Genomic DNA, 6658 nt, shown 5'->3' on the forward strand with positions numbered 1-6658 from the left:
GTTCATGTCTTTGTCAGTGGGCATATGCATGTAGAAAAGCCGCGGAGACACCATTACGTGTTTCTCAACGCAAGTTGTCAGTGGGCAAACTTACAAAATCAGCAAGGGATCAAATACTTATTTTTTGATTTCTTAAAAAAAAATATTTTTAAAAATTTTTTCACTTTTTTTTTACTTATTCCCACTATGGGACTTTCACTTTCTGTAGTCTGGTCGTAGTAATAAGGCATAGCAATGCAGATGCATGGCTATACCTTATAGCCTGTCAGCCCTGCAGACAAACGTTAGTTTGATCATGCACTGTGCATGATCTAAATAACTTGCTAGTACTTGGTGACCCAGATGTTGTCATGACAACATCGGGTCACCATAGCAATGATCGGGACCCCTCATCGTGGGGTTTTCCGATTCAAGGGCAGAGGGGCTTTGCTTCCCTCTGCCTGCTCTCTAAATCCTGCAATCACACCGATCGCAGCATTTAGGGGGTTAAAGTGCACCATTACTGGCACTGAGAGCCAGGTGTCAGCTGTCATAATCAGCTGACACTCGTTGGCGATCACCCGTGCACAGCAATCGCCATGACGTATATATACTGCAAATGTCGGGAAGAGGTTAAAGTGCTTTAGAATAAAAATTTTAATTAATATTACAATTCCCAATGAGAGATTGGTATACAAAAGTAGAGAATATACTAAAGTGTGGGAGGTATGGTGTGCATCTCCTAGGACCTTCTATTCTTCATATACCCTCAGGTTCCGACTACCTTCTGACAGTAGAGTAAATTGAGCCGATATGTCTCCAAAGTTCTGATCCCTGATACTGGAGAGAAGTTGGTTCCCAAGCTGGGGAAATATAGATATTAAAATATTGATTTTGTAATTGTATAGATGTTATTTATGTTTATTTTCAGTTTTCTATTGAATCCCCTGGTCCTATATATGTTGACTTTACCAGAATATATACCTTGAATCCTTTCCTTTCTGTATTTGATTTGCTGTATACTTTTGAGCTGAGCGTTCAATAAAACGAGTTTAAAATGTGTTAGAATATTAATTGGATGAACCTACCGCCACTACAATGTGAAACTAAAATGGCTTAGAAAGGTGTGCTGTACCATGTCCACATCAGAGAATCCTACGTATCTAATAGTACTCTGCTACTCGTTTCCAGTCTAATTTATAACATTCCAGTATATAATCTGTATGAGGCCGGGTTTAGAAGGTGGTTGCAAATTGCAGACATGACTGGCCCTGTGTGCAGCTTAGTGTGCTTGTCTACATATCGGACAAGTGTAGGAGCTTCCTTTGATTTACATGCACTAGTGTGGTCTTTAAATAGGAACAGAGTAGTAAAAATAATAATAATATTTATTTATATAGCGCCAACATATTCCGCAGCGCTTTACAGTTTAACAGTTTCAAACACAACAGTCATAAGTAACAACGTTAACAATACAATAATTAAAGAGAAATAAGACGACCCCGCTCGTGAGAGCTTACAATCTACAATGAGGTGGGGGAGATAAAAAGCACAGGTATGTATTTACAATGATGCACTTACAATGATGGTCCAGCCATCTTCAGGGGGTGGGGGATAGATGGAGATAGTGAATGGGCTACACACACACAAACATAAAATGACTTTGATTAGTGAATGTGATAGGCCGCTCTGTTTTGAGCGAGCGCCTAAAACTATGCAAGGTGTGAGGGAATGGGGTCGGTAGTGCATGTAGTCGGACGAGAAGAGGAGAGGAGCCTGGAGACTCATTCTTCTGTGATGGGATTGAATGTGGAGAGTGAGCCAGGGGAAATGCAGGGAGGGATGGGAGTCACTGAACTTGGTGATTGGGAGTGGATTTCCTGACGGATGTTATCTATTTTCTCTATAAAGTGGGAGGCCAGGTCATCAGCACAAATGTCTGTGATAGGGGCTTGTGCTTTTGGCCTGAGGAGGGAGTGAAAGGTGTCAAAAAGCTTCTTGGGGTTGTTGGATAGTGAGGAGATCAGGGTGGTGTCGTAGGACTGTTTGGCGAGGTGAAGGGCAGAGTTATAGGTCCTTAACATAAATTTGAAGTGTATGAAGTCTTCTGGTGTGTTTCCTCTATAAGCGTTCAGCAATCAGCACACCTAGAGCATCGCTGGAGAAATCGGGTTTGCGATGTGAGCCAGGGCTGTTTCACTCTGTGTTTGGAGGTTCTGAGGGTAAGGGGAGCTACTTGGTCCAGGGTGCTTCTAAGAGTGTCATTGAAGTGATGGACAGCCAGATCAGGACAGGAAAAAGAAGAGATTGGGGACAATAATGAGTAGTGCATGATGCAGTTTTTGACCATCTGACCTGGCACATTAGCTCCAATGGGTGCATGTGCTCGTCATATGCGGTCCATGATGCACACAAACATCACACATATACCGTATTTTTCGGACTATAAGACGCACTTTTGTTCCCCAAAATTTTCTTATAATCCGAATCTGTGTGCTGTGCTGTAGAGGATTGGGGCGGCTCTGGAGTGGTGTCAGGGGGCTGGGGTGGGCTGGCTGCAGGCTGTTGAGACAGCAGGAGGTTCTGTGCTCCCACTCATTAGCCTCATGTAATATTCACTGCACCTGCTGTCCATCACCTCGGTGCTGAACCTGTGCCGAGTTGATTCACAAGGGAGCAGTGAATATTACATGTGCCTGCATCTCCCCCCCACTCCCATTATGGATATGGCCCCAGGTCACTCTTATATGCCCCCCTGTGCTGCTGGCAGGCACATGCTTCCCCCTCCCTGTGCTGCTGGCAGACACATGCTTCCCCCTGTGCTGCTGGCAGACACATGATAAAATAACAAACACTTAACTCACCTTTCTCTTATGGCTCCGTGCTCACAGCTCCTCGGTTGCTTCCTGCGTCTGTGCTGACATCCGATCATGTGATAGGCACAGCACAGTGATGACATCACTGTGTGCCCAGGTCACATGATCAGATGCCTGGGAAACAGGAAGCACTCGAGGAGCTGTGAGCACGGAGCCATCAGGGAAAGGTGAGTTAAGTGTTTGTTATTTTATCATGTGTCTGCCAGCAGCACAGGGGGGCATGTGTCTGCCAGCAGCACAGGGGGACATGTGTCTGCCAGCAGCACAGGGGGGCATGTGTCTGCCAGCAGCACAGGGGGAGGCTTGTGTCTGCCAGCAGCACAGGGGGAGGCATGTGTCTGCCAGCAGCACAGGGGGAGGCATGTGTCTGCCAGCAGCACAGGGGGGCATGTGTCTGCCAGCAGCACAGGGGGGGCATGTGTCTGCCAGCAGCACAGGGGGTGGCATGTGTCTGCCAGCACCACAGGGGGAGGCATGTGTCTGCCAGCAGCACAAGGGGAGGCATGTGTCTGCCAGCAGCACAGGGGGAGGCATGTGTCTGCCAGCAGCACAGGGGGGGCATGTGTCTGCCAGCAGCACAGGGGGCATATAGTGACCGGGGGGGCATGTGCCTGCCAGCACAGGGAGGCATATAGTGACCCAGGGGGGCATGTGCCTGCCAGCAGCAAAGGGGGGCATATAGTGACCCAGGGGGCATGTGTCTGCCAGCAGTACAGGGGGGCATATAGTGACCAGGGGGCATGTGCCTGACAGCAGCACAGGGGGGCATGTGCCAGCACAAGAATGGGGGTTATATAGATACCAGGATGAGGGACATATGATTTGTAAGACGGAGACTGGCATTATAAGACAATGGTGGTCCATTTAACATAAAAAAAATATTTTTTTCTCTTTTTCTTCACCAAATTTGGGGGTGCGTCTTATAATCAGGTGCGTTTTATAGTCCGAAAAATACGGTATATAACAATCTTGCCTGAATTAGCCCTTAAAGTCTGAAGACTTTCCCCTGCTGGCAGATGTTGGAGGAATTAAGGATCAGGTTAGCGGTCAGGTTAATCCTTTTTTTATTGTTAGATCGGGCGTTTCTGAATGCGGCGATACCAAATATGTGTAGGTTTGATTTTTTTTATTGTTTTATTTTGATTGGGGCGAAAGGGGGATGATTTGAAGTTTTATATATTTTTATTTTTTTATATTTTTAAACACTTTTTTTAAAATTTTGGCATGCTTCAATAGCCTTCATGGAAGGCTAGAAGCATGCACAGCTCGATCACCTCTGCTACATAGGAGCGAAGTTCAGATCGCTCCTATGTAGTAGAATTGTTGTATTGCTATGAGCGCTGACCACAGGGTGGTTCTCATAGCAATCCGGCATCAACAACCATAGAGGTCTCAAGGAGACCGGAAGCGCTAGTTAAATGCCGCTGTCAGCGTTTGACAGCGGCATTTAACTAGTTAATAGCGTTGAGTGAATCGCGGGGACATGTCAGCTGTTTAAAACAGCTGACATGTCCCGGCTTTGATGCGGGCTCACCGCCAGAGCCCGCATCAAAGCAGGGGATCTGACCTCGGACGCACTATCCCGTCTGAGGTCAGAAAGGGGTTAAACTATGTACTATTCTTATCTTTTCCCTATATCTAATACATTTACCTGAACACATGGAGTCATCCACATATTATAGCAATACATTAACTGAGCACCTTGGTGCCTATAAGGTTCTATGCAGTATAGAACACTTTTTCGTATCCCAGTCACGCTCTTGCAAGCTGCCAGGTTTCCTTTAACATTAGTCAAAGGGAGGGGAAGAAACCAAAAGACAATCACAAGGTCCATAGTATAGTGTATATAAAATTGCTTTGTTACATAAATTAGACAGGCAAGGATAAGTGTGGACAAACACATATGAACCAACACACAGTCTGCATGCTGGGGGCATGCCGGAAAAGAGGAAAACCCACAAAATCAGCTAAATATATGTCAAACAGGAGTATATAGGTATAATCCTAGATATAGCAATGTCACAGATGTCTAGTTATGCAGTATAAGGTAAACCTAATGGAACCATACTGAAGTCCGATGTATATGTTAGAGATTATTCAGCCCCTGGCAAAAATTATGGAATCACCGGCCTTGGACGATGTTCATTCAGTTGTCTAATTTTGAAGAAAAAAGGCAGATCACAGATATGGCATGCTTGGTTTAAAAAATTAACCATTACTGACTACCACATTTTTTATTCTTGATTTCTTTTAGTGTTTCTTAAAGCCAGAAAGTTGCCATTTGAAATGACTTTATTTTTGTGCCATGTCTGTGATCTGCTTTTTTTCTTCAAAATTAAACAACTGAATGAACATCCTCCAAGGCCGGTGATTCCATAATTTTTGCCAGGGGTTGTACATATAGCTCTGGCAAAAATTAAGAGACCACTGCAAAATGTTCATTTTTTCAGATTTTTCTCTTCATAGGTATATTTTTGAGTAAAATGTAAATTGTTCTTTTATTCTATAAACTTCTGACAACATGTCTCCGAATTTCCAAGCAATACATTTTGTATTTTTCTTTTACAAAGAAAAATGGTCAAAATTAAAAAAAAACAAAACAGTGCTTTCAGACCTCAAATAATGCAAAGAAAACAAGTTCATAATCATTTAGAAACAACAATACTAATGTTTTAACTCAGGAAGAGTTCAGAAATCAATATTTTGTGGAATAACCATGATTTTTAATCACAGCTTTCATGCGTCTTGGCATGCTTTCCACCAGTCTTTCACACTGCATCTGGCACAAAAATGTAAGCAGTTCTTCTTTGTTTGATGGTTTGTGACTATCCATCATCGTCTTGATTACATTCCAGAGGTTTTCATTGGGGTTCAGGTCTGGAGATTGGGCTGCCCATTACAGGGTTTTGAGGTGGTGGTCTCTTAATTTTTGCCAGAGCTGTATATTTCTAGATGACTACCCCCTATTTGGGGATATTGAGACTGACATATACTTTCACTAATGCTTGTCACTAATCTTCTACATTCCTTTAACACTACAAAGAGAAGCATCCACAAATCATGTGTATTTGCTTCAATTTTTATATAACATTTTTTCTCTTCTCACTTTATACACACATCTAGTTTTTTCCTCTTTATCCATGTATTTAAGATTCTATTGGCAAGCTGGCAATATTCCTGAAGCAAGGTCATCTTGTGGGTCAAATTGATTTCTCTGAGGTTTACACTACAACCCGCTGTCACAGTCGTTTTATCATGTCAGTGCAGGCTGCAGCCTCCTGAACTGCTTTATGCCACACAATATAAGATATTTTGTATGACTTACCACTGAGTTTTTCCTGCTGTGAACAAAGCCAGTATATCCTCAGCTGTTATGTTTCAGTGATACTGAGATAAACCATAATAAGGATTAGCTGCATGTTATTGCTTGAAATGATAGTTTGGCCAAGAACAAGTTAAAGTCTGACACAAAACAATAGCTTCTCAGGCTTTTCAAAGCAAAGGAAGAAATTATTACTTCTCAATTACCATAGTTAAATACAGAAGCAAATAGACTGTGATACAATCAGATGATGGGAGAATGGGAGTGGGAGGCGGGAGTGTGTACATACATTAGACGCAGCGGTAACACTGCAAGTATTGTCACCTTACATCAAAGGCATTGCTGGAACAATTGCAAAGTAATTTAATGCCAGATAATCTGCTAAATGACCTCTTTATCCAACAGTTCTTGAAAGTTTAATGTGAATGTGTGAAAGTTTATACTAGTTCATAATATGTGGCACTATTTGCTGTGACTTATA

At 43.0% G+C, this 6658-nt stretch overlaps 1 long non-coding RNA gene across 1 annotated transcript in view; it reads right to left on the reverse strand.

Moving 5' to 3' along the window:
- Positions 1–6307, reverse strand: part of LOC143782437 (uncharacterized) — a 68099-nt gene extending 61792 nt beyond the window's left edge. The window contains exon 1 of the long non-coding RNA XR_013216952.1: positions 6181–6307. This is a non-coding gene — a long non-coding RNA (uncharacterized LOC143782437). The remainder of the gene's footprint in view (positions 1–6180) is intronic.
- Between the last annotated feature and the right edge of the window lie 351 nt (positions 6308–6658).

This window comes from Ranitomeya variabilis, chromosome 1 (assembly GCF_051348905.1).
Source record: "Ranitomeya variabilis isolate aRanVar5 chromosome 1, aRanVar5.hap1, whole genome shotgun sequence".
NCBI lineage: Eukaryota > Metazoa > Chordata > Amphibia > Anura > Dendrobatidae > Ranitomeya > Ranitomeya variabilis.